Here is a 27,975-nt window from a genome sequence, read left to right as displayed (position 1 = left end):
CAAACTTTTAATGGGTGCTGAGGGAGGTAGGCCTAAGTGCTGGGTAAAGAGGCTGAGAAAACAAGGGACGGAGTGGTGGAAGATGGCAACTTCATGTCCTCTAGCTGTGAAACAAACAGAAAGCACCAGCCCTGTTTGATCCTTCTAGAAGGATTTTTTGTGGTGTCCTAATGATCCCTTTCACTGATAATGGTTACCATTTCATAAAGCACCTTCTAAGTGCTGTGCTGAATAGCTGTGTTACTGCTAGTCCCTCCAGCAATCCTGCATGGGAGGTGCTTTCTCTATTTACACATAAGAAGAGAAGCTCTGAGTGCCTGAGAGTGCCCAGCTTGTAACAGACGATGCTTGGATTTGTGCAAGCATTGATCTCAATGGCCTGGTAATTATAAAAGCTGAAGAACAGCTGAAATCAAGAGTGTCTCCACCCCAACCCCGGAGGAAAATACCATCTCCAAACACCTTGGGACCACCCTGGTCTCCGGTGTTGCGGGACAGCTCTGTCCGGTCTGTGCAGGTGATTTATGTCTGCCTGCTTTTCAGAGAGACCAGAGCTTATTGCCTTGCTGGGCAGAACTGCAACTGAGACCTGCCCTGTCCCGTCCCCATCCCCCCGAAAGCAAAGATTTCCAATTACTGCTCTGCAGAAAATGTCAAAAGCATTATTCAACTATTCATTACCCCAGGTTTTGTAATTTTTCATATGTTTTTACTCTTATCTGCCAGCACTTGAAAAAGACCAGCTTTTTCCTCTTAAGAGAGCTTAATTTGCAGAGCTGTGCAGTCTTCCTATTATGTTCTTATCATCCTCTCCCTGTGGTAGGCAGAATGACAAGGATGACAAAAAAAGAACCAAAAATATTTGAAGGCCTTCCTGAAAATCCACAGGAATGAAGGATCCCCAAAGCCTGAGGCTCCGTTCCTCGAGTGACCTGGACGGAGGCCAAGGGCGGCTGGCACTAGCTCTCACGGTCCACTCAGCAGGAGCTCGTGGCTAGTGCTCATGGGACCCAAAGCACCACCCCAGGGCCGTGGGATTTCCCCCAGTGGCTTAACTGGGGGATTAAGCAGCTCTGAGGTGCCAAGAGGTCCCGTCTCCCCGAAATCCTCATATCAGTGCTAAATTACCTTTGGTATCCCAAGGACCAGAGGCTAAGGGTAGCTTGGGGTGAGTGGTTAGCTCTGCTCCCTTCTTCTCTGGCCCCTCCGCCCCATTCTTTGATAAGGCAATTGACATTTTTCTCTTTGCTATGTAAAGTGCTATGCAGAGGCAACTTCAAGTCCCCTAGCTCGCTCCGTTCCACCTAGATGGCGCCCCAAGCCCCGCCAGTATGGAGATTCTGAGCAGCCATCTCCCTGGATGCTTTCCTCCCACGATCCCCAGGTTTCTGAAGCGGGCGCACCAGGACTCCTGGCTCACCCGGAGAGACGCCTTGCCCGCGGCGGGGCTCGCTCGGGGAAATCCCCGCCCACCTTGTTATTCCTACAGGGGAATCCCCGCCCCCCGTCCCTGTCACTCCGGGAAGGGAGTTCCCGCCCCTCGAATCAACCAGAGGGAGGGAATCCCCGCCCATCCTGGAGGCTTGGCGGATCCCCTGCGCGGCGCGGCGCGGCGAGGAGCGGACCCCAGAGCCGGTGCGTGCCGGCTCCGGGCAGCGGGACGCGGCGGGGCGGCGGCTGCAGGCGGCGGAGGAGCCGCAGGCCAAGCCCAAGGCGCCGGGATTGCGCCTCCCGCGGCTGCCGGCGAACCGCGGCTCTGCAGCTCGAGGCGGGCGCGGCGGCGGCTCCGGTGGTGGCCGCGGTGCGGCAGCTGCGCCGGGACCCGCCGGGCGGCGCCTGGGTCTGGACGCGCAAGGAAGCCGCGGGAGCCTCGGCCGAGCCGCCAGCAGGTGAAGCGACCGGCGCGCTGCAGGACGCGCGGCTCCGGGGGGGCAGGGGAGTGGGGAGGCCCAGCACCCCCGAGACCTTGTGTGTCCGGGAAAGTTTAGCGACAAATGCGGGTGCGGGAATCCCAGCCCCGGCGGGGCGGGGAGTGAGGACGCCGAACCGGGGTCCCACGTTGGGCGGCGCAAACTCCTCTCGCATCCGGCCAGGGACGGGGAGGGCGCGGCTCAGGGGAGGGGGCCCAATGGAGCGGGACCAGGACGGCGGGACCACGGGAGACACACTGCCGGGGGATCTCAGGACAGGGCCGGGAGCCCCTGCCCTGGCGAGCACCCTGGGTCCCCATCCCTGGATTGTCTTCTGGCCCCCTCTTTCGGCAGGAGCTGAGGTACTCAGGTACTCCGGCCGCAGGTTCTGTCTTGGGGACCATCCTCCCTCGGGTTTGTTTCATCTCTCGGCCCCTCTCTGCCCAGAAGAGACGTTAGATGCGGGGTGAGGGAGTGCAGGGGGCGCGCAAAGAGCAAGAGCATCTCAGGGCCGGTTATTGGCGTCTGCCAGGGAGCTGGGGAATGTAGTGATAGGAAAATCCTGCTCTCCCTCTGAAGTCGAGTTTCTCCTAAAACCTGGTTTTCCCCTCTATCTCTTCCTCGCTCCCTCCCTCGGGTTAGCGTTTGCGTTTTAAGTCTTTGAGCTGCCGGTTGTCCACGCTATTTGGAAAATCCATTAAAGCGCAAGGCTGAATTGAGCAGGGGCAGGGTTCAGGACCCCTGGCAGGAGTTTGCCAGAAGCTGTCCTCGGCAGCCCAAATCTATGCAGAGACCTTGGTAAGGGACACTGGAGTGGGAAGAGGACGAGATCTGGCATGGGCTGGTCACAGAGACTGGAATGGCAGGCACGAGGGCATTCCAGAGCCCCAGACTTGCCCTGGTGCTGGAGGTTGGGCGGTGTTGGGGGATGGAGCTGAGTCTGAGTCTGTCTCTTGCAGCTGGCCCAACCATTTGTCTCCTACAAAGGTAGGGTAGGGGGATATGTTTGCCTTGACAAATCGCAATGAAAGTACTGGAAGTGGTTGCCGAGCGGCTGCAAGAAGTGATGTTCTGATCTGTCCTTGCAGAGAGACCCCCTGGACCTTCAGGGCTTCTTCTCTATTGGGGTCTCCCACACTCAGCTTGCTCTGGGCTTGGGCTTTAGGAGCCTGGTATCTCTGCTGGGCCAGCTTTTGTGGGCTGTGACTTCTGGGTGGCGGTCAGATAGGTACAGGTTGGCAGGTGTGGTGTAGGAGTGCTGCTTGTGGGGGCTGAAGAGAATGTCTCAGAACACACCCCCGGCTGTAGGTGGTGGTTCTGGCTTCATCAATTTCTTCTTCCATTAGGATGGGCCCAGAGCTGCTGCTCCTGTAATAACCACGTAGTGGTGTGAGTGAGTGAGTGTGTGTGTGTGTGTGTTGCAGGGGTTAGGTGTAGGAGTAGGGGGGTGGCAGGTGCTAGGAGAGGAAAAATCAGAACCATCTGCAGTATATAAGTGCATCCACCTTGACACAGTTAATATGCTCCTGGAAAAATATTGAATTCTAATTTAAATCTATCACTGAAATTGATTTCGCATGCGCTTTATGGCAGTTTACTATTTAAGGAAACTTATGATAATTTCTCTATTCATTTCAATCATTTTATTTTTGGAATACCTGTGGTTTGCTGTGCTGGAGGCTGAGGAGGCTCTGAGGTTCTAGGATATGCTTAGATGAAAGAGGCTCCCACGCTGCCTTCAGTTTGTCAGTTTACATCCAGCAGGAGAAGGGAGAAGATCCTGCTGAGCGCTCTGGTGCAGACCATTGTGCATGCTGCATGTAGTAGGCGCCCTGTGTTTATTGGATGAGGAAATGAAGAGATGATTCAGTGAGTAAAGTACCTGAAGAGTGGTCCAAATAAAACATTTTGGGAATATGGAAGAAAAAGAAGTTGCTTTTGCCAGAGAATCGGAACGGCTTAGTGGAGGAGCCCTTCGGTAGAAGTCGCATGTGCTGAGAGGTTGATCCTGAGTTAGGACTCAGTGCTGAGGACTCAGAAAAACTTGGTTCTCCAGATAGTAGGGAGATGTGTGGATTTTTTTTTTTTTTTTTTTTGAGACTGGGTCTCACTGTTGCCCAGACTCAACCAATCCTCCCACTTCAGCCTCCCGAGTAGCTGGGATCACAGGTGTGTATCACCACAACCTAGATGATTTTTTGCAATTTTTTGTAGAGATAATTTTTGTATTTTTTGCAACCAGGTCTTGAACTCCTGGGCTCAAGTGATCCTGCTGTCTTGGCCTCCCAAAGTGCTGGGATTACAGGTGTGAGCCACTGCGCTCGGCCTGGACCCTTGTTCTGCTCCTTCATAGCTCTTTAGCACACACCATGCTGCCCTGGGTGTGTTTCTTTAGGGCCTTATTTTATTCATACCCAGATAAGACCTGGAACGGGTCACCCATCAACTTCCTCAGGCTAGACAGGAAAAGAGGCGGAGGGAGCACCCCAGGCCCACCACCCAGGCTGATCATACTCTAGGGTGTTGTGGAAACCCTCTCCCATAGGCTCCAGGCCGGGTGAGCTGAGCAAGATAACACAGAGCTGTGGATACTCCCTTGCCTTTGATCATTTTGGCCTAAGTGACTCAGACCATGGTGGTGGGGGCATCTCTGTTGGAATGTGGCTCTGGGTCTCTCCTACTGCACCGACCACAAGGGGACAGATTCCAAAGATGCACCCACAAAAGGTCAGGAGCAAATCCAAAGAGAGGCTGAATCTCTTTAAGAAGACAGACTTGGCCAGGCGCAGTGGCACATGCCTGTAGTCCCAGCTACTCAGGAGGCTGAGGCCGGAGGATCGCTTGAGCCGAGGAGTTCTGGGCTGTAGTGTGCTATGCTGATCAGGTGTCTGCACTAAGTTCGGCATCAATATGGTGACATCCGGGGAGCGGGGGACCACCAGGTTGCCTAGGGAGGGGTGAACCGACCCAGGTTGGAAATGGAGCATGTCAAAACTCCATGCTGATCAGTAGTGGGATTGTGCCTGTGAATAGCCACTGCACTCCAGCCTGGGCAACATAGCGAGACCCCGTCTCAAAAAAAAAAAAAAAAAAAGAAGACAGATTTGGAGACTCAACAGTTTTCAGTCTCTTCTGCCCTGAGCTGCATCCCCGCAGCACCAGGGAGGATGCTAAGGTCAGAGCTGAGTTTCAAGGACAGGAAGAGCTAGGCAGGCAAGCCCATGAGAGAGGTTAGTGGACAAGTGGAGAGGCAGGGATGTCTCAGAGGCGCCCACACCCAGAAGACTGATAGGAAAAGGCCACTGGTAGGGAGAACAGTGTCTACAAGTGGAGTTCATGAAGCCAGGCTGCAAGGGAAGAAGGATAAAATGATTGCCAAGACGGCGAAACTGTGGGTATAGACACTGGATCCAGAAGTGTGCTGGTTGAAAATAATCCACAGAGTATTTTGAGGAGGTTGTAGCATTAAAGGAAGGTTTATTCAGGAGAGTCCCTTCATTCTCCCTCCCAGACATGTTTGGTAAACAAAAGAGAAGTGGGAGAGAGTAGAGAAGCAAGATCAGGGGTGTTTGGGCTGGAAGAGGCCAGAGAGAGACCACAGATGATCAAGAGCAGGGGCAGAGAAAGAACAGCTCTGGCATCTGCCTTCCCTGGAAGCCCAGAAGGAAGCAGAGGTTGGTGAGGCTCTGGAGAGTGTGAGGAAAACAGGAGAGGCATTTGCTGAGAGCTGGGGGTCACTTTGTGAAGCTGGGGGCTGGGGGAAGGCTGCAGTACTGCTGCCTACCAGGGGAAGCAAACCCAGCACCTGGAACCAGTGGAGGCACCTGGCACCAGTGGAGGCCGCCGGGGGGGGGAAAGGAAGGACTCCTGAGCTGGGGTCAGAGGCTTTGGCTGCAATCCTAGCAGTGCAGAGAATTTCCTGCTGGGCCAGATGATTAGAAATTTTGGAGCCTCCATTTGCTCATGTGTAAAATTGGTGCAGTCACTCCTTCACAGGGTTGTTCTTGGGAGGAATCAAAAGAGGGAGTAAGGTGTGTTTGGAAGGCTCTCCATGACAGCATCTGCTCTATAGTGGATCCTTTTGAATAATATGTCCAGAAATGCATAAACCTCTCACCAAAGTCAGCGAGAGTCCAGATGAATGCAGAAGGCTGGAGTTTTTAGCAGACTTGCCTGAAGCTTTCCTTCGGCTGCAGATGTAAAGCTTTGGACTACTCTGAGCAGTTGGGTCTCCCTGTTCGCACCTTGATGAATCCTTCAAGATTTCTGCCTTTTAATCTGTTGACTTGTTGCAGTGCTGCATCTGAATGTCATGTCCCTCTCTTATGCAGAGATCCAGTTGCCAGGTGCAAAGCAGGGAGAGCCTGGATAGTCTCCTCTGTCCTCCGTGGTTTGGAAGGGGATCATGCACTCACACTTGCTAAGGCCTGCATTTGAGGAACCTGAGGCCCAGAAAAGCAGAGAACTTGCCCCCTTAGACAGTCATAACTAGAGTCACAAAATACAGTTGCTTGATCTGAGGAACTCTTGTCTTTCAACAGCAGTGGTGTTGGCCAAGATGCAGGTGGCTGAGGAAGAATTAAACACCTGCAGTCCCCGTTGGTTTTATTAATGGGTCTTTGATTATACTTGGAAAGATGAAAAACTAGTCTTACTTATTAGTGAAGAGGGAAAGAAAAGGAGCACTTGACTTACTAAACACTACGTAGATATCTGCCAAATTAAATGAATCTAGGGGAAATGTGAATTTTTTTTTTTTTTTTTTGAGACAGGGTCTCACTCTGTCACCCAGGCTGCAGTGGCATGACCACAGCTCACGGCAGCCTCGACCTCCTGGGCTCAAGTGATCCTCCCACCTCAGCCTCCCAAGTAGTTGGGAAGCTGAGACTACAGGCACTTGCTACCACACCTGGCTAATTTTTTTTTTTTTAAATTTTTTTTAGAGCTGGGATTTTGCCGTGTTGCCCAGATTGGTATCAAACTCCTGGGCTTAAGTGATCCACCCACCTCAGCCTCCTAGAGTGGTGGGATTATAGGCATTGAATAACGTCTTTTAAGGAAATAGAAGTATAGAATTATCTGAAAAAGTTTCTCAAATTATTCCTTATTTTCTAACCAGATGGTCTATGTCTAGATTATATTGTCTTTTGGACTTATGCATAGGTTGCATATAAAAGGATAGATTTTTTTCTTTCTTTTTTTTTTTTTTTTTTTTTTTTTGAGACGGAGTCTCGCTCTGTCACCAGGCTGGAGTACCATTGTACCATCTCGGCTCACTGCAACCTTGGATTCCCTGGTTCAAGTAACTCTCTTGCCTCAGCCTCCCGAGTAGCTGGGATTACAGGCACACGCCACCACGTCCAGCTAATTTTTGTATTTTTAGCAGAGACGGGGTTTCACCATGTTGGCCACGATGGTCTTGATCTCCTGACCTCGTGATCTACCTGCCTTGGCCTCCTGAGGTGCTGGGATTACAGGCATGAACCACCATGGCTGGCCAGGATAGATCTTTTTATGGTATCTAAAAATTTGACCATCTTGACCTCCTATTATCCATACTTTAGAAATAGAGAAAAGATGGAATTGGAAAAGAATACATTTCCCATGGGTTCTGGCAGGGAGGGTTTGAAGCCAGGTAGGTCATCTGATTCAGTCTGATTGTCTGAGAACTGAAGAGTTCTGCGTTCTATTTACAAATGTGTTCAAGAAGACACTGGGAGCATTTTCATTTTGAAAACTTAATAGTTGAAGAGGCCTTTTGTGGTCTGATAAAGTGGCTGAGTCGAGAGGTGGTTTGTTAAGACACTAAGCATGGGGAGAAGACACATTTGTCTTTTAAGCCTCTCCACCTCCGGGAAGAGACCTACCCCTGGCCATGACCTCTCTCCGAGGCCAGGAGCGTCTTCACCCCACACTCTCGATGGGGCCAGAAAACAGTCTCCAGCCTGAGAGTCCTGGCTGCTGTGTGCATGCCTTCCCTACCGGAATGCATCCTGAGTGAATGATGACTGGACTCTTAACTTCCAGAAAATCAGAAACTTAAGATTCTCGACTCTCTTTAGGAAGCCGTTGAATGAAACCAGATAGCATTGAACACCTGGCTGACAAAGGTGTTCTTGGATTATTTGTTTTTGGGTTACGCAGTGTTTCTGTGGCTCATCGAGTCCTGTAGGACACGTGAAGAGGTTTTGGGGAAGCAGCATTGGAGGAACCGACTTCACAGCAAAGAGGATTAATTTTGAACACACAATTGTTGCGAGCTCTGAATGAAATACTAGCAGGGAGATGGGGGAAGTTTTGTTGTCTTTTAAGTCTAAGAAGCAGCCTGAAATGCCTAGATATCTGCAGGAGGATTAAAAAATCACCAATTCTTAAGGATCTGCAAGCCCTTGAAAGGGCATTTTCCAATCTCTTGCCTTCAGGGTGAAATAAATTTAGCTCGTTCCAGTTAAGGATCTCTGGTTTTAACAGCTCCCCGAGGAAGGGGCTTCCAGGGCATATTTGGCCCTTAACACCGTGATGCCCCAGACTGGTTCTCTAAGGTGTTTTAACAGGAGTCGTAATGGATCTCAGAGGGGTTACTCTTGGTCATTTTTATCAACACTTGGACACCTCTAGTACTTGGCTTTGTGAGCCCTAGACTTTATCATCCAAGTTAACACAACACACCCTGTCATCCCGGCCTCAGGACAGCCAAGATCATCCTGCGTGGCTAAAAATAAAGACCGCACTCATATAGTGCAGAATTAGGATTCCTACCGTGAGCGGGGGCACATTTTGTGCTGTGGCTACCGCAGAGTCAGTTCCCTGGCTGGGACCTGCCAGCTCAGGCGGTGGTAGCTGTGCTGGGAGGAAGGTGGGAGAGATGGTAATTTTGGATCACGGTGTACTCAGTAGGGGGAAGAGGGTGGGGAACTGGGCTGCCTTACATGGAGGCCTCCGGGCATCCCCAGACAGCTGGTGGGAGGCGAGAGGGTGCCAGGGAGCTTGGTGCTGCAGGGGCCTTCTCACTACTGTCACTCCTAGGGAAATCTTGGGATACCTAGGGGGAGCAAAATAAACACCAATTATTTTTTTTTGGAGACGGAGTTCCACTCTGTTGCCCAGGCTAGAGTGCAGTGGCACGATCTCAGCTCACTGCTGCAACCTCTGCCTCCCAGGTTCAAGAGATTCTCCTGCCCCAGCCTCCCAAGTAGCTGGGACTACAGGCATGTGCCACCTTACTGGCTAATTATTTTTATTTTTAGTAGAGACGAGGTTTCACCATGTTGATCAGGCTGGTCTCGAACTCCTGACCTCAGGTGATCCTCCCGCCTTCGCCTCCCAAAGTGCTGGGATTACAGGCGTGAACCACTGTACCGGCCAAACATCAACTCTTTTGTCCCTTTCATCAAAGACCAGCACATTTCTGATGCCTGTCTGAGGTGAACCTGGCTCATCCTGTTTACACATCCTGGGGTGTTACTGTAATTCCAATATTCCAGAAGACTCTGTTTCTGGAGAGTGGAGAGGCAAGTGTATTTTGGGGTAGCCATAATATCTTGGGTTTGTGGGTACAAGTTGGAACACCCAGTAATGCCCCTTCCCCTGAGGAATTCCAGGGACTGAGCCACCAGAAGTGTCTTTAGTAGCCTGACCCCTGCATGTCCTGAACATTAAGTAGCTCCTGACGCTGCTTCTGTTTGCATGCAGGTGATCAAATAGAATTACACACTCTCTCCAAGTGCTTTTCTTTTTCTGTTTAATAAAGCAAGATGCCAATAAACTCTAGATTTTTGTGTGTTGGCCAATGGACACTTGTAAAATGTCTGATTTCAGCTGAGTTTCAGTGGAACACCCCCCGCCAGCCACCCAGCACACTCTTCCTGGCACAGTGTGTTTTATAGAGATTGGGTAAAACTAGATTGTGCTATATGGGTCTCCTGATGAAGAGAATTCACTTCCCGGGCTAAAGCAGCCATGCAAATATTATTACAAAACCACTCAGCATACAAAATTGGCATCGCTTTCCTCCACAGTTTGCCACCGCCCACTCTCCACTCCTACCCCGCCTTGGTCACCTTAATTCCCAGTATCATTAGGCTGAAAGACGGGACAGCTGTCTCCAGAAAATGTGCTCTGAGTGTCCTCATCAGCGTAGATTCCCAAGAGAGAGTAGGCAGTGAGATGGCACGAAGAGAGGAAGGTACTGGAAAGAATCCCATTAACCCCTCTCTGGACCTACTACTTGCCTTTAAAAACCTAAGCAGATGTCAGGCTTATTGAGCGCTTTATTGGTGGCAGCTGTGGAGCTGCAGCCCACTATTTGGCACCTGGGAGATGCACAGGGCCCCTGAGCGCACTTCCTGCCTTCTCATCCCTCACCTGCTCCGTCTTTATCTTGAAGATCTGTGAAGACTGCCTCTTCCCCCACATTCTTCAAGATCCAGTAATGTGGCCAGGCATGGTGGCTCACACCTGTAATCCCAGCACTTTGGGAGGCTGTGGCGAGCGGATCACAATGTCAGGAGATTGAGACCATCCTGGCTTACATGGTGAAACCCTGTCTCTACTAAAAAACACAAAAAATTAGCCTGGCGTGTGGCATATGCCTGTAGTCCCAGTCACTCGGGAGCCTGAGGCAGGAGGATTACTTGAACCCAGGAGGCAGATTGCACCACTGCACTCCAGCCTGGGCGACAGAGCGAGACTCTGTCTTAAAAAAAAAATAATCCAGTACAATGCCTTAGTACATGGGTAAAAATTAAAATTATCTGAACATTCACTATTTGGCAGGCACTGTTCTAGACGCTTAACACATACAGCTCATTCAGTTCTCATAATCTGATGAGGTACATACTGTTATTACCCCATGTTCGTTTCCTGGGGCTGCTGTCAGAAATTAGCACCAACTTGTTGTCTTAAATCAACTGAAATTTATCCTCTCACAGTATTCTCTTCACAGGTCGGAAGTCTGAAATCGAGGTGTTGATGGGGCTGTGCGCTCTCTGGAAGCTCTAGGGGAGAATCGTTCCCTGTCTCATGCAGCTTCTGGGAGCTGGCGACATTCCTTGTGCTGCCTCAGCCCAGTCTGTGCCGTTGTCTTCCCATCGCCTTCTCTGCGTGTCTATGTCTTCTCCTCTCCTGTCTGCATGTCTCTACTTTGTCTTTATAAAGACGTTTGTCATTGGGGTTAGGGCTACCCAAGTAATTCAGGATGATTCCAACTTGAGCTTTTTAATTTAATTACATCTGTAAATGCACTTTTGCCAAATAAGGACATGTTTGCAGGCTTTGGGATGTGGGTATATCTTTTTGGGAGCTACTATTCAACCCACTGCAGTCCCTTTTGCAGATGGAAAAATGGTGATAGAATGTAGTTAAGAGAATTCCCTGAGGCTACACAGCCAGGAGTTGGTAGAACTGGAATTTACATACAGCAGCTTGGCTCTAGAGCTTGCATGTGGACCCCTACCCTCTATTGCCTTTTAGTAAATATGTTCCCTGATGGTTCACGATATGAATGGATGGGAGGATGGGTGGGGAAATAGATGGATAAAAAGATGCTGATAACAATGGTTGGCTGACATTATCCTTCCCAATGTATTGCAAATAATAACAACAACTGAGAGTCATTGTTTGTTTTATGCACTTGACCCAGGACTTGGCCTTGGATCCTCTTTTTTGGCTATTCCCGGGAGATCTCAGCTATCTCAAGGCACTGCCTACCGTCTGTGCACTATTGCCTTCCAGATTTATGTCCGCAGGCTTGATCTCTGCTGTGTTCCAGACTCATGTGCCCCACTGCCCCCTTACCATTCCGTGTGGGGGTGTTATAGGTATTCCTGACCTAACACAACAAAACACGATCCTTAATAATGTCTCTTTCAAGCTAGTTCTTTCCTTCTCCTCCTCTCATCTCAGTAAATGGCACCACCATCCACCCAAGGGCGCATCCCCAAAACTAGAAACCACCCTTCATTCTCTTTTCCTGACATTCTATATCCCAATCCAGGAGTAAGTCCTATTGGCCCCACCTCTAGCATCCACGCCGTTCTCCCGCCTCCACGGCAGCCACCCTTGTTAAGGTCACTGCCATCTCACCCCTGGACACATGTGCAGTTGTCTTCTAACTGGGCTACCTCAGGACACTTGACCCCAGTCCTTTTCCTTAGAGGAGCCAGAGGGATCTTTCATTTTTTAAAGACAAATTTATTTATTTATTTATTAGCAATTTTAGGTTCATAGCCAAATTGCGAGGGAAGTACAGAGATTTCCTGTATCCCACTTGCCCTCCACATGCAGAGGCTCCGCCCTCGTCAGCATCCTTCACCACAATGGTTCATTTGTTACTGTCTATGAACCTGTGTTGGAACATCCTCATCCCCGAGACTGTCGTTTACATTAGGGTTCACTCTTAGTGTTGTATATTATATGGATTTGGATAAATGTACAATGTCATGTGTCCACCATTATATTATAATACAGAGTAGTTTCACTGGCCTAAAAATCTGTGCTCTGCCTCCTATTCATCTCTCCTGCCCCACTAACTCAGAAGTTTGTTCCTGTTTGTTTGTTTTTTTAGAGACAGGGTCTCACTATGTTGCCCAGGCTGGTCTCAAACTCCTGGGGTCAAGCAGTCCATTTGCCTTGGCCTCCCAAAGTGCTGGGATTATAGACGTGAGCCACCGTGCCCAGCCAGAGGGGTCTTTTAAAAACACAAATCAAGTCATATCACTCCCCGGCTTAAAAGTGGACATTTCTTGTTGCCATTTCAGTGTGATTCAGGCTCCTCGCCTCCTGCTCTCCTATGGCTCCCTCTCTTACACTCATTGCCCTCATTCCATTCCGTGCCTTCCAAATTTGTGTCCGTAACCTTGATCTCTACACGGTGTACTTCTTGCAGTTTTGGAACACGCCAAGTTCTGTCCCATATCAAGGCTCTTCTGCTTGGAAACTTCTTCCCCCAGATCTTCACAGGAACGTCTTCTCCAGGAACATATGATCTAACAGAACCACCCCCAGGTACTCTATCGCATGACTCCTGTTTGAAATAAAATCTTTGTCTGTCTTACCTGTTAGATTATAAGCTCCATTAAAGCAAAGGACTAGTCTGTGTATCTCACATGCTGAAAATCGTTCCTATTTCTGCCTTTCCTTTAAGGGTTCAAGGAAGAGGGTTTAAAATATCTAGTCTCAGCCAGGCGCAGTGGCTCGCACCTGTAATCCCAGCACTTTGGGAGGTGGGCAGATCACAGGGTCAGGAGTTCAAGACCAGCCTGGCCAATATGGTAAAACCCCACCTTTACTAAAAATACAAAAATTAGCCAGGCGTGGTGGTGCATGCCTGTAGTCCCAGCTATTTGGGAGGCTGAGGCAGAAGAATCACTCGTTACAGTGAGCTGAGATTGTACCGCTGTACTCCAGCCTGGACGACAGAGCAAGATTCTCTCTCAAACAACAGCAACAACAATGAAAATAAGTCTGAAGGCAAATCAGAAAAGATCTTGAGCCTCCAAGTAGAGAAAAACAGAAATGATCTTCTTGGCATCTCAAGATTAAGTCCCAGGCCAACTTTTCAGAGAAATAGTACATTGGGAATCTGAGTGAGCATATTTCTTCCCTGTGTGTTAACAATCTGTGTCCTGGGTTTATGAGCAGGAAAATGAATTATACAATAGACACTCAGTAAATGTCTGTTGAACAAGTCAAGCTCTTAAAACATTTCAGACACTGTTCTCAGTTATCCTTATTTTTCAGATAAGGAAACATTGGCTTGGAAAGGCTAAGTGACTTGCCTGAGGTTACATATCTATTAAGAGTTGGAGTGAGAATTTGAATCCAAATCTCTCTGGCTACTAAGCCCCTATTCCCAACACGATTGCATACAGAATCTCCGAGAAGCAGCAACTCCTTGGGATCCCTAAAGTCTCTACAGAGTTTTGAGTTTACTAATTCATTTTCCTTTCCCATAAACCCTGGACACAGGTTGTTACCACACAGGGAAGAAATATACTCACTCAGATTCCCAATGTACCATTTCTCTGAAAAGTTGGCCTGGGACTTCATTGTGAGAAACCAAGAAGTTCGTTTCTCTTTTTCTCCACTTTAGGACTTTCAGGCTCAAGACTTTTTCTGATCTTTATTGCAACTTGATGGTTTTAACCCCTCTTCTTTGAACCCTTAAAGGAAAGGCACAGATGACTGGGTCAAGTCCTTTTATGCAAAGTAGAATTTTTCTGTAATGAGAAAAAGCTCTGCGATCTTCTTCCTCCTGGCTTTCCTTACACATGGACACTTTGATGTTCTTTGCTCTTTTTGGCCTCCATGTTTCTTCCCAGCTGACAAGCCCTAGGGTGAGAGCATGGCCTCCATTTTCAGATTGGCTGTTAGCAAGAGCCTCTCCACTGGGTCTTGCTAAAAAATGGGTCCATTTGTTGGTCACTAGCTTTGAGCCAGTCATGAAAGAAGACAAAGGACGGGTTTTTGCCCAGTTCAAGACCCAGGCTGGTCTTGAACTCCCAAGCTCCAGTGATCCTTCTGCCTTGGCTTCCCAAAGTGCTAGGATTACAGGTGTGAGCCACTGCCCCAGGCCTGGACTTGCTATTTTAAATAACTCTTTCTCAACTGCTCTGCCCCATCTTCGTCTTGACACAGCATGTAAGGCTTGCCAACAGTGGCGGTCCTGCAGATGGGAGGTGGGTAACTACCCACCAGATAGGTCTCAAAGGTTGCAGACTAGGGAGGGAGAATGGGAAATCACCTATTCATTTCTTTCCCTGTTGTTGGACCTCCTTTTAAAAATAAGCTCCATCTTGAGAATTACATTAGCATCCCAGTAAGTAAACATCAGACAAAAAAACTACTATTTTGGGCAAATAGTAATTGTGAGAATGTCCAAGACCCACAAACGTAGGTTGGGCTTTTATTCATAGAAAGGTCTATAGTGGCTGATTTTTAGGATATCTGGCAAAAATGTACCTGCTCTCCTGCAGAAAGGCAGAACTCTGGCCATTTGCTATATATCGTGTGCTTCACCTCTGCTGTCATGAGTGGGGTTTGCTATGGTAACCAGAACTTTGCCCGAGGGTTGTGCGTGTAAGGTGTCACTCATTGGTAGGACCCTTTATTTTTAGCATAAACCAAAGAGGAGCTGCTCATTGTTCCTGCTAACATGCAGGTGGGTAGTCACAATGGAGCCTGGGAGGAATTGTATGTGCTGTTCTCATGGGGAATGTCACCACCCACCACAGTTCTGATTTGTTGGAGCAAGATGTGCTTCTGGATTTTCATTGGTTAAAATCTGTGCTGAAAGTTGTGCACTAGGAGAGTTTGTCTCTCTTGATCTTTTTTTTTTTTTTTTTTCCCTTAGACAAGGTCTTTCTTTGTTGCCCAGACTGGAGTGCAGTGACACGATCACCACTCACTGCAGCCTCAACCTCACAGGCTCAAGCGATTCTCCCACCTCAGCCTCCCAAGTAGCTGAAGCTATAGGATGCATCACGATGCCTGGCTAATGTTTTTCTTTTTTGGTTTTTGGTTTTTTTTTAGAGTTAGTGTCTTGCCATGTTACCTAGGCTGGTCTTGAACTCCCAAGCTCAAATGATCCTTCCACCTTGGCTTCCCAAAGTGCCAGGATTACAGGTGTGAGCCACTGCCCTGGGCCTGGACTTGATATCTTCAATAACTCTTTCTCAACTGCTCTTCCCCACCTTGGTCTTGCCACAGCATGTAAGGTTTGCCAACAATGGCTGTCCTGCAGACGGGAGGTGGGTAGCTTCCCATAAAACCATTGAAAACGATGAAAGTTCAGCAAACGTTTGAAGGAGGTAGTATTATCCTCTCAACATGACACTCATTTCTTTCCTAATGCTTATACTCTGTCCTCACTGCCCCCAAATCAGCCTTTTTCCTTTTTTCGTCCAACTAATGTTTATTTAGCACATGCCACATAGAGAAAAGTTATATATACTTCATATTCTAAGTATAGGGAATAAAAATAAAATTCAGCTTGCTTTGAATTATCAATTGTATCAAATTGTTTGGCTGTTTTCTGGACCAGAGGGAGGAAAAAATGATGAAAACATTGCTTCAGGAACATAGTGGCCAAGCACAGTGGCTCATGCCTGTAATCTCAGCACTTTGGGAGGCCAAGGCAGGCAGATCACTTGAAGTCAAGAGGTTGAGACCAGCCTGGCCAACATGACGAAACCCCATCTCTACTAAAAATACAAAAAATTAGCTGGGTGTGGTGGTACGCACTTATAGTCCCAGCTACTCAGGAGGCTGAGGTGGGAGAATCACTTGAGCCCAGGAGGCAGAGGTTGCAGTGAGCCGAGATCGTGCCATTGCACTCTAGCCTGGGTGACAGAGTGAGACTTGTATCAAAAAAAGACCGAAAAAAAAAAAAGAAGAACATAGTGAGCCTCCTGAACCTCACTCCTTTTGCTGGGCACTTGGAACTAGCTAGGATATCCCTTGGCATAGTTGCTGATAGATAAGTGTATCTAGGACTGAGTGAATGTGGAGCCATATAATACTGTACTCCATCACCCATGAGTTTGGTTGAGGATGCAAACTAGTCCAAAGTGAAGCCGCAGTTATTTTATCAGTTGATATCAGCTGTGGGGCAGAAACACTGGACTGGAAGGCTCTGCCAGGCACAGACTATACCCTGTTTGATGTTGTGACTCAAGTACCTAGTGCAGCGGCTGTACTATAATAGACCCTTCATGAAGGTTTTTAATGAATGAAATTAGCATCAGATCAGCATGTCTGGGTGGGAGAGAAGAGCCTGGACTATACTTCAGGTCATACTTATAGGGAATCCGTGAAGATCCCCATAGTCTGAAATAGTCCTGCTCTTCAAAAACATATAATCTGATGGGAGAGAGAAGACCTCTGAGGCAGGCTAGTTATGACTCAGGATGTGTGGGAAGATGAATCTTCTGATAAAGGCATCTGAAGAGTTATCCTTCCATCACCAAGTTTCTTTTCAAATGGAAAGATTTCCACTTTACACACTGATCATTTTAGATGATTTCATGAACTGTCTAAAGAATATCACGCTTAAGCAGCCCCATTCATTCATTCAGTAAATCAGATTTTTTTTTTTTTTTTTTTGAGATGGAGTCTTGCTCTGTCACCCAGGATGGTGTGCAGTGGCATGATCTTGGCTCATTGCAACCTCCCCCTCCCAGGTTCAAGCTATTCTCCTACCTCAGCCTCCCAAGTAGCTGGGACTATAGGCGCATGCCACCAAGCCCAGCTAATTTTTTGTATTTTTAGTAGCGACAGGGTCACCATGTTAGCGAGGATGATCTTGATCTCCTGACCTCGTGATCCACCCGACTGCCTCCCGAAGTATAAATCGATCTTTATTTAACACCTATTATGTGCTCGACCCTTAGATTCCAGTAGGGAAGACAGACATTCAATATATGTTTTAAGCTGAGTCCAGAACATGACCCCCTAGGGAAGTGGTTCTCCACCCAGTGCACAGAAACTGCTCCTGTCATCGCTGCACATGACATTCATGCCAGCGGTCAATTCTGCGCGTTTTACTTGATGCTGCAAAGCATTTGACACACAAGTCATCCCTCCTTATCCTTCAAATGCTCCCTGCCTTGGATCTCTGGATACCACACTCTCCAGGCATTCCTCCTGCTGCTGCAGGAACATTCCTTCCTGGGTTTCTAGGCTGTCTTCTCTTCCTCCTGATGTCTTGGTGTTGCTGGAGGGCCCAGAACTCAGTGGCTGCACTTCCCATCTTTTCTCTCTGTGATTACTATCTGCAGTGTCGGTCATCCTGATGGCTTTAAATGTTACCCATAAGTCGAGAACTCCCACCGATCTATCTTCATCCTGTATTCCTTGCATATATAATTATCTACTTGACCATCCTGCTGAAGGTCTAGCAGTCATCTCAGACTTGAACATCTGAAACTGAATTCCAATTCCCACCCTGCCCCTTCCAGATGCTTCATCTCTTTAAAATCATTCTTTAGAATACAACCATTGCTCATCACTTCTTCCCTCGTGGAAGCTACACTCGTCTCTCAGTTGGGCTATTCTAGGAATCTCCCAGTTGCTGTTGTTTCCTTTCCTCCTCATAGTCCATTCTCAACGGAGCAGGCACAAAGAGTCTAGTAACATGAAAATCATTTCATGTCAGTTCTCTGCCAAACCTTCCTGGGAGCTTTCCGTCTCACTCAGAGGAAAAGCAAAACTCATTACGCAGCCCACCAGGCCCTTGGTGGTCTCTCCCCTCCCCTTACCCTTCCCATTCTGATTTCATCTCTTGCTTCTGTCTCAGGGCCATTGCACCTGCTATTTCCTCTGCCTGGAATGCCCTTCCTTCATGTAGCAGACTCTCCCTTGCCTCCTTCAGGTCTGATTCAAATGTCACCATCAGCGAAGTCTGCTGTGCTGCCGTACACTAGCCCTTGGCCTCATATCCCTCTTCTCAGCTTTATTTTCTCCGTTGCACATTGTCAGTTTTTTAACATAGTGTATATTTTACTGACCTAATCTGCTTTTCTGCCTGCTTCTTCCCATTACCATGTAAAACCTATGAGGGTATTTTTTAGAAGGTGGTGTCTGTTTGGTTCATTGTTGTGTCATCAACACTTAGAACAATACTTGGCTTATAGCAGGCACTCAGGAAATACTTGTTGAGATAATGAATTAGAATCATTGGTATTTAATTTAAATACTGATGCCCCAGGGATGCTGATTTAATTGGTATGAGGTATAGCCCAACCACTGGTATTTTTTGAAAGCTCCCCAGGTGATTCTAAAGTGAAGCCAGGGTTGCCAACCGCTGCTTCCCAGATCTGAACTCTGTTGTTTTTCTGCTTTTAAGGGCTTTGCCTCTGTGGCATAAGTTGTTGCATTCTTAGAAAATCCATTAGTCTGAAAACTCAAATTGCAGTGGATGGCAGAAATGAAATTTGTGTTGTGTATGATAGCATATTAGGGTTTAAATTGGATCGTCTCATTAGAGTAGATGTCGTGGACATTCTTCCCTTTCTGACCTAGGCTGAACTTGGATGGGGAGGCATGGACCGCAGACTGCAGAGTCAGGTGTGTTGCACATCAGACTTTTGTCTTTATATTTGAAAAAAGGGTGGGGGTTTGAGTCTGGCTAATTATAAACTTCACTTGCTTAAATGGACTATGCGTATGTATTCCATACCCCCACCCTGAATGTTCACCTGCCCACTGTCTAAATTCTGTCCATCTCTGAAGGCCCAGGAAAAGTCTCATTCCCTTTGAAAAGTCTTCCCCTCCGTCGCTGGCTGGGAGCCTTCCCCGGAACACCTGGCATCTTCACCTGCTACCCAGCATATGTTGCTTTGTTGGTGAACCTTTTGATGGAGTTGCCTTCTTTTTTCCCTTCCCTCCTGGACTCAACTGTAACCTCTCCAAGGGCACTCAGCCATCTCTGTCACCCCTGTGTGTCCCCAGCAGCAGTCAGTAAAGGGATGTTGATAGATTGGTTAAACTATCCTCGTTTAATGTGTTGGCAGCGTCTAAGTACCATTGCCGAGGGGAAGGAGTGTCACTCAGCATAAACACCTTGGCATTGTTCACTCTGGTTTGTCATGGATCTGCATCATTCTCATTTTATGATTTTTTAAAGCAACGGAGTGCATAGCTTTTAAGATTTAAAATCCTAAGGTTTCGGTACCCTGTTTTGAAAATGATGTATTCAAGGAAGCTCAGATACAATCTCATTTAGCTTTATTTTCTAAATCAGATTCAAAGTAATAAAATTTTAGCTGCCTTTTAGGGGCTCTGAGAGGAAGCTCCAAGACAGGGCAAAGAGGCTGCGTTACAAAGCCCCTCTCTCTTCATTAGAAGTAGTGGCTTTTCTGTTGTAGTCTCATTATCAAGTTAACATTTTTCACCTCACAGCCTGGGAGATCGGGTAACCTGATACACAGGAGTTGGAGGAGGGTTTAGAAATGAAGTTCTTAACACCTTTGTGGCCCCTTGAAGTTCTTAGTTGGGGGGTGGAGGGAGTGATGTCATAGTAAGACAGGAAATGTTATAAAGCTGGAAAACGTCATAAACCGATCTCCATCTGGTTGTAGATGTACAAGAAACAGCAAAGAAAAGCACATTGTGTTTTTATCCAAAAGGGATAAGGTTACTAGACCTGCATGTCATGGGAAAGCTGCTGACTTAGCCTATCTGGACTTTATAGCAAGGTGTTTGGCTGGCCTTATACAGTGTCTTTGAGGGCAAGATGGTACAGTAGGGACTGGACAGTGGCAGCAAGTCGTGACTTGCAGCTGATCCTTGAACGCCTGGACAGTGGGTGGTGGATTGGTGTTCATCCAGAGAGAAAGTTCCAGAGAGAGTCCTGTACAGTTCAACCGTTGGCTTTATCCTGCTCCTGTTCAACATTTTTATCAACTGTTTGAATATAGACATGAATGACATGTTTATCTTATTTGCTTATGACCCGGATCTAGGAAACACAGTGACCTCATTTCACACCAGAATCAGAATCTAAATAGGCTTACAGGATAGGCCAAGTCTTGCAAAAGTCAGCCAAGGGCCTCAAGTGAAGGTCCTGCACTTGAATCTGAAAAAGTCAACTGCATTTATTATGGGATGGTCAGGAGCCTGTTTTAACAGCCGCCTTTGTATAGAAGATAGAGGCAGGTCATGAGACTCTGTGATCCACATGCATCAGCACTGGGATGTGACTCTGAAATAAGAGCAAACCCCAGGTCTGAGGGTGCCAGGGACAGTGTTGATCTCGGTGTTAGTCCCACACATCTCGACCACTATGTGCTGCTCCTGGCAATACCCACAAAGGAGGAGTTAGTGGAAGAGATGTGGCTCATGCCTGTAATCCCAGTACCTTGAGAGGCTGAGGCGGGCGGATCACCAAGTCAGGAGTTCGAGACCAACCTGACCAACATGGTGAAACCCCGTCTCTACTAAAAATACAAAAAAAATTAGGTGGGTGTGGTGGTGTACACCTATAATCCCAGCTACTCTGGAGGCTGAGACAGGAGAATTGCTTGAACCGGGGAGGTGGAGGTTGCAGTGAGCCCAGATCGCGTCACTGCACTCTAGTCTGGGCGGCAGAGTGAGATTCCATCTCAAAAAAAAAAAGAAAGGAGAAAAGATGTGCGGGAAAGACAATAGCTGCCTTCTAAGTCCTCTGCTTTCTAGCCCCTACTCCTAGCAACCATGACTTTATCCACTCCTCTGCCAATACGCTAACCTCCCTATCTTCTTCCCTTTAGTTGTCCCCACCTGCCAAAATCTCTACACAAAATAAGTTCAACCACCTGCATTTTCTGCCCCTATGTCCTAGCTGCTAAGCATTTCTATGAAAGAAAAAATAATCACCCAACTATTTGGATTGCTGCAATTGCAGAATAATGGTCTCTAAGCTCATTAGATCCACAGGCTGGCAGACAGGTAGACGGACAGTCTTCAGGCCCCTGGTCACCCCAGTGTCTATTCCAGCTCTTCTCCTCCCTCTCAAACTTCTACCTCCCTGTCTTCTCCCTCCCTCTCAGCAAGGGATCTTCATATTTTCTTCACAGACGGATGATCAGTGGAAGCTCCATCCTGTTCCCTCACTTACAAAGGATCTATTTCCACATCCAGCCTGCGCTCTTTCCTTCCTGCTTCTGTGAAAATTCTCCTCCTTTTATCAAAGATTTCCCCCAGGCGCTCAGGAGCCTGTCTTCTCTCTCTCTCCTGTAACGATCATATTTGATCAGTATCGTTTCTTTTCTGTCGTTAACCTCTCTGTGTCTGTTTCCTCTCCACCATGTTTAAACCTCCCTCTTCGTTAATTAAGACCCCTTTGTCTTTATATGCTTAACAACTCCATGATTTGAAAATTTGGTCTATATGAGCTGTTTTCACTTCTTAAATCTCTCATTAATTCCACAGTGGATAGTGCAGTTAGATTTGGCTCCCGCTTCTTCCTTGAAATGCCCTTGCTGCATTCACCAGTGGTTCCCTTCCCCTGCCTCTCAGTGAATCTTTTCCATATTGACTCCGGTTGGCACTGCTCTTTTATGGACCCCTATTCTCCTGGCTCCTTGAACACCACTTTTTTCCTACCTCTTTAAATAATTCTTAGTCTTAACCTTCTCTCTGAGCGCCTTTCCATGGAGCCCTTTAATTTACTTTTGCAACAACCTTTATTCCCCTTCTACGTTTTTGATTGGTTTCATACTTTGCCTCTTAAACAAAGGTTCTCTTCTCACCCTCTGGCAATTTGAGCCACATCTTCGACTTCAGTACTGATCACTCCCAGATCTGTACCTTTAGACACAGCCCTCCTCCTGGGCTCTGACTCACACATCCAGCATCTACCTGCCATCTCCATCTGGTTATCCCTCAGCTACTCCAGAGTAACACGTCTCAAGCCAAGCTCGCCACTTTCCCCATATAAACCTCTTCCTCTGTTCCCCAGCTTGTCCGGTGGCACCCCACTCAACTAGCCCCCGAGATAAGATATTCAGACTCATCCCTCACCTCTCTGTATATGGCTCTGTATGCTTGCACATGGGGAGTTTGCAAGTACTAGCCATTGGATAAACTATTTGAACGGCTTTTCTTGTACAGGAATTGCTAAGACTTACTCTCATTTCTGGTCCAGCAGCCAGAATAAGGGGCAAAACATTGAAGTTAAGGGAAAGAGTTACAGCCCCATGCTGGGCAAATTTTTCTATCCATTGTACCTGTCTCCAAGTGTCATGGAGTGCCTTGGGAGGTTGTAAGTTTCCTTTTCCTGTAGGCATAAAGCAGAGGTTGGAGGACCAATGTTATAAGATTGAGCTGGGTGACTTCAGGGGCCGATACCAGCTTTGAGGTTTAAATCAGCAACGAATAAGCCCATCCTATATACTTTGTCTACATCATTTCATTTAAGCTCCCTAATAGAGTATTACCTCCACTGAACAGGGAAGAACCAAAAGCTCAGAGGATCAGTAATTTTCCTAAGGCCACCCAGCTGGGTAGTCAGACTTTTGAAGGAGACCTGGTATCCCACAGTCCACTGTTTTTGGTAAACCACTGTCTTCCACTTGGTGTTAGAGACAAATTTCAACTCAGTAGAGTGCAATCATCTGTATATCCTCATTGGCACAATTAAACCTTTAGGGATAATAGAAAGGAGCAATTCTTTGATTCGTAAATTAAATAAATTTGGAGCCTAAGTGCTCTTTAAATATGTCACCATATCTATTGGCATGTTATTCTTCCATTCCATTTCTATGGATACTTTATTGTTATAACCAGTAATTCTTTTTAAAATTTTTTAATAAAACATTTTTTAGAGATGGGGTCTTTATTAGTCCATTCTTACACTGCCATGAAGAAAACCTGAGTTTGGGTAATTTTTAAAGGAAAGAGGTTTAATGGACTCTTAGTTCCCCATGGCTGAGGACGCCTCAGGAAACTTATAGTCAAGGCAGAAGGGGAAGCAAATGTCCTTCTTCACAAGGTGGCAGGAGAGAGAAATGCCCAGCAAAGAGGGGAAACCTCCTTATAAAACCATCAGATCTTGAGAGAACTCACACACTATCATGAGAACAGCAGCATGGTGTAACCACCACCATGATTAAATTACCTCCCATGACACAGGGGGATTATGGGAACTACAATTCAAGATGAGATTTGGGTGGGGACAAAGCTAAGTTATATCAGGGTCTCTGCTGCCCAGGCTGGAGGACAATGGTGTGATCACAGTTCACTACAACTTTAAACTCTTGAACTCAAGCAGTCTTCCCACCTCAGCCTCCTGAGTAGCTTAGACTACAGGCATGTGTCACTATGCCCAGTTAATTTTTTGTTTTGTTTTGTAGAGATGGGGTCTTGCTGTATTGCCCATCCTGGTCTTGAACTTCTGGCCTCAAATGATCCTCCCACCTTGACTGCCACAGTGCTGGGATAACAAGCGTGCCGCTGTGCCTGGCCTATAACAAGTAATTCTTAGACCCAAGTGCAGTGTTCTGCATACGCCGCCACCTCCAGTTTGCAGAGGCTTGGAAAGAAACAAATGAGACAGGGTTAGCGCTTCCATTTGCTTAGAATGGCTTTTAATTAAATGCAGGTCCTGGCTTCAGAGTTTCTGGGCTCTGCCAAAATAGCAGCCTGTTGTGTGGCCCATGCTGAGGAGGCCAATCCTGGGTTTTCTTTTACAAACTCAAAAGAAAAGGAGATGTCATATATTGCAGGGAAATTGGCTTGAGGTATAGGAAGACTATGTAAGCAAATATTTACCTTCTTTTAATTTTTGCCTCTTAACACATTATCCCGGTAGGAACCAGAGGACTGATTAAAATAGCAGATAAGCGTCCAAACGGGGAGGAATCAGCCTAGGACAATCCACCAGGTGGGAGAAAGGAGTCCAAGGGGACAGCGGAGCCAAGGATCTGAAATCCGAGCTGTAGAGACTCGACTTGCAGATAACCTGTGAGTGGTTATTTTTATAGCACCCATTAGCTGCCAGGACAACTCACCCTCTCTTCTCCTCGTACATGCTGTAAAGTATGTGATCACTTCTCCATCTTTCACCTGATCCTAACTTTATTATATGAATATTCAGAGAGCTTTCTTGGCCTTTGGGCTTGAGTAATTAAAATCCAGCAATAATCACCAAGCCTAAAGATAGATAGAAATAACCAGTTTCTCTATCAGATTTTTTTTTTTTTTTTAAATCAGAGATACTCAGGGGCAAAAAGGTAAATGTTGGAACTGTACAAGGTGCAGGCCGGGGAAGATGATGGGAGAGTGAAAAGACTCGTGGGTGGCCCAGAAACCAGCACTCTCAGCTCTAGTCCAGACACGTCCTCCTAGGTGAGGTAGCTAGCCTCTCCAGGTCCAGTTTCCTCCCCCTTAGAAGGAAACAGTTGCAGTTAATAATTCCTAAAGTCAGCCGGGTGCAGTGGCCTCACTCCTGTAATCCTGGCACTTTGGGAGGCTGAGGCAGGTAGATCACCCGAGGTCAGGGGTTCAAGAGCAGCCTGGCCAACATGGTGAAACCTCGTCTCTACTAAAAATATAACAATTAGTAGGTGTGGTGGTGCATACCTATAATCCCAACTACTTGGGAGTCTGAGGCAGTAGAGTCACTTGAACCCAGGAGATGGAGGTTCAGTGAGCTGAGATTGTGCCATTGCACTCCAGCCTGGGCAACAAGAGTGAAACCCCATCTAATATAAATCAGTAAATATGTAATTCCTAAGATCTCTTTTATCTGTAAAAGCAGAAACTATCCTGACACACAGTTGGAGCTCCATCATCCACATGCTGCCTGTCTTAGTCCTTTTGGGCCACTATTACAAAAATTCCATAGAATAGGTGTCTCATAAATAAAATACAAAATAAAATTTCTTTCTTGCAGTTCTGGAGGCTGGGAAGTCCAAGATCAAGGCACCAGCAGATTTGGTGTCTGGTAAAGGTTTGCCCTCTGGTGCGTAGATGGCGCCTTCTAGCTGCCTCGTCCCATGGGGAAGGGGCAAGGCAGCTCTCTTGGATTCCCCTCCCCTCTTTTTTTTTGAGATGGAGTCTTGCTCTGTCACCCAGGCTAGAGTACGGTGGCATGATCCTACCTCAGTATCCTGAGTAGCTGGGACTACGGGCATGCACCACAACATCCAGCTAATTTCTGTGTTTTTAACAGAGACAGGGTTTCACTATGTTGGCCAGGCTGGTCTCGAAATCCTAACCTCAGGTGATTGGCCTGCCTCAGCCTCCCAAAGTGCTGGAATTTCAGGCACGAGCCACTGCTCCTGGCCTCTGAGATCACTTTTATAAGTGTACTAATTGTAATCATGTGGGCTTTGCCTTCATGACCTGACCACCTCCCAAAAGGCCCCACCTTCTGATGCCATCACCTTAGAGGTTAGGATTTCAGCACATGAATTTGGAGCTGTGGGGTGGAACACACATTCAGATCACAGCACCGCCTCTTACATGAAAACAGTCACCTCTTTCCTGCCTCTCACTACTAAAGACCCATTCACCTCCACAGTGCCTTGGACTTCACTTTCTGTCCTAGATGAATAAATTGATCTAAATTAAGCTACCCATAAAAAATATCCTGTTTCTTCTGTTAGGAATAAGTTCCATTAATAGTAAAAGACTTGCAAGGCATGAAAAATTCAGTTTCCCTTTTACTGATCATGATTTCTTCCTCCAGCTTTAGAGCTCATCTGTTGTAATCGCCTATGTTATAAATGAACAGATCCAAACCCAGAGAGGTGAGGTGGCTTTCTAAGGGTCACACAGCAAAGACTGTTTGGCAGGACTTTTCCCCCTGCCCCAAATGCCAAGGTACAGGTACTTGGCATTCAGTGTTTAAGAGATAATTATAGAGCTATTTTTAAAAAGGAGGCTGTTTTACCTTGGGAATTTTTTAAAAAAAATAAAAAAGTAAGCCAGGTGCAGTGGCTCATGCCTGTCTATAATCCCAGCACTTTGGGAGGCCAAGGCAGGCAGATCACGAGGTCAGGAGTTCGAGATCAGCCTGGCCAACATGGTGAAACCCCGTCTCTACTAAAAATACAAAAAATTAGCTGGGCATGGTGGCAGGCACCTGTAGTCCCAGCTACTCAGGAGCTGAGGCAGGAGAATTGCTTGAACCTGGGAGGCAGAGGTTGCAGTGAGCCAAGATCGCACCACTGCACTCCAGCCTAGTGACAGTGTGAGACTCTGTCTCAAAAAAAAAACTACTAGATCGAAAGGAAAAAGAAAATAAATAAATAAACAAGTGTACTAGATTTGTCCTTTTAAGCCAGTTTTAAAAGTATGCCTTCTCTGTGCTGTTGAAATTGGCAGGCCCACGTCTTGTAGACAGACCGTTCTGGTCTGCTTGGTTAGTTGTTATCCCAAATGCAAATCTGACTCACGGGTGAGATCATGAGAAATCTGGACTATTTTTCTTGATGACTTTTTCTTTCCTCTTCCAATTTTCTTTTGCGGTATTTGGCTCCGTATGATACCCAGGCTGGGGAACAGAACCTTGAAAGGGTTGTTCCTCGGATGGTCTCTGCTGTCGTATGAATCACAAGACAGCTGGGACAGGTTTGGCCCTGTGGCTTTGGTGTGGAAGTTTAGGGTGCGTGTGTGCGTGTGTGTGTGTGTATGTGTGTGTGTGTGTATATACATGTGCACATGGGCATGCTTATGCATGTGTCTGTGTGTGAGTTGATGGCATATGGCAAAGTAAGAAGATAACTGCTTCCTAGGATTTGAGCCCTTTTTCTAATCAAATGGACTGTTTTTATTCAACAAATGTTCACCTAATGTCCAGCTTTTACTAGGTGGTGATGATATAGGGGGTCTCTTACTGTCTAGAGGATGTTACCTACAATTAAATAAGTAAGTATTGTCTAGCCTGTGTATTAGGGTAATGATAGTTGCTGTGACAATTAAACCTCCACGTTTTTTTTTTTTCTTGAAATGGGGATCTTGCTGTGCTCCCTAGGCTGGTCTTGAACTCCTGGCCTCAAGCAATCCTCCCACCTAAGCCTCCTGAGTAGCCAGGATTAGACATGCACCATCGCACCCTGCTCAAACCTCCAAGTTTTAATGGCTTAGCAGAACAAAAAAATCATTTCTCTCTCACATAACAGCCTAGTGCAGGGCTCAAATCTCAGGAAGCAGAAATCTTATGGCCATCACACTCAGACACATGTGCATGCCTGCATACACACACACACACACACACACACACACACACACACACACACACAGAAATACATGCACACACACATACACTAAATTTCTACACTGAAGTCAGAAACAGCTCACGGCCAAACCTGCCCCAGCCGTCTTGTGATTCATATGAAAGCAGAGACCACCCCAGGAACAACGCTTTCAAGGTTCTTTTCTCCAGCATGGGTGTCATACAAAGCCAAAAACCACAAAAGAAAATTGGAATCGGAAAGAAAAAATTGTCAAGCAAAGTAGCCCAGATTTCTCATGATCTCAGTCATCCTTGGTCAGCAGGTGGCTCTCCTCCACATGGTGATTCAGGGACTCAGATTCTCTCCATCTTGTGTCCCCACAATGTCCAAGGGCTGCAAGGACTCTG

General features: G+C 47.1%; 1 protein-coding gene across 4 annotated transcripts in view; it reads left to right on the top strand.

Moving 5' to 3' along the window:
* Positions 1-1,578: 1,578 nt before the first annotated feature.
* PDZD2 (PDZ domain containing 2) overlaps positions 1,579-27,975 on the top strand; it is a 466,872-nt gene continuing 440,475 nt past the window's right edge. For 3 of the 4 annotated variants that reach the window (XM_032279030.1, XM_032279029.1, XM_032279028.1), the window contains exon 1: positions 1,804-1,889. The gene's annotated coding sequence lies outside the window, so the exon portion shown is untranslated. Of the gene's footprint in view, positions 1,890-27,975 lie in introns of all 4 variants that reach the window. The other variant, XM_032279027.1, reaches the window with a different exon arrangement.

The sequence above is a fragment of the Sapajus apella genome, unplaced genomic scaffold (assembly GCF_009761245.1).
Source record: "Sapajus apella isolate SASKATOON/1434 unplaced genomic scaffold, GSC_monkey_1.0 scaffold11, whole genome shotgun sequence".
In the NCBI taxonomy this organism is placed as follows: domain Eukaryota; kingdom Metazoa; phylum Chordata; class Mammalia; order Primates; family Cebidae; genus Sapajus; species Sapajus apella.
The sequence above is the reverse complement of the archived record's forward strand: the minus strand, read 5'-3'. Positions and strand labels throughout refer to the sequence as shown.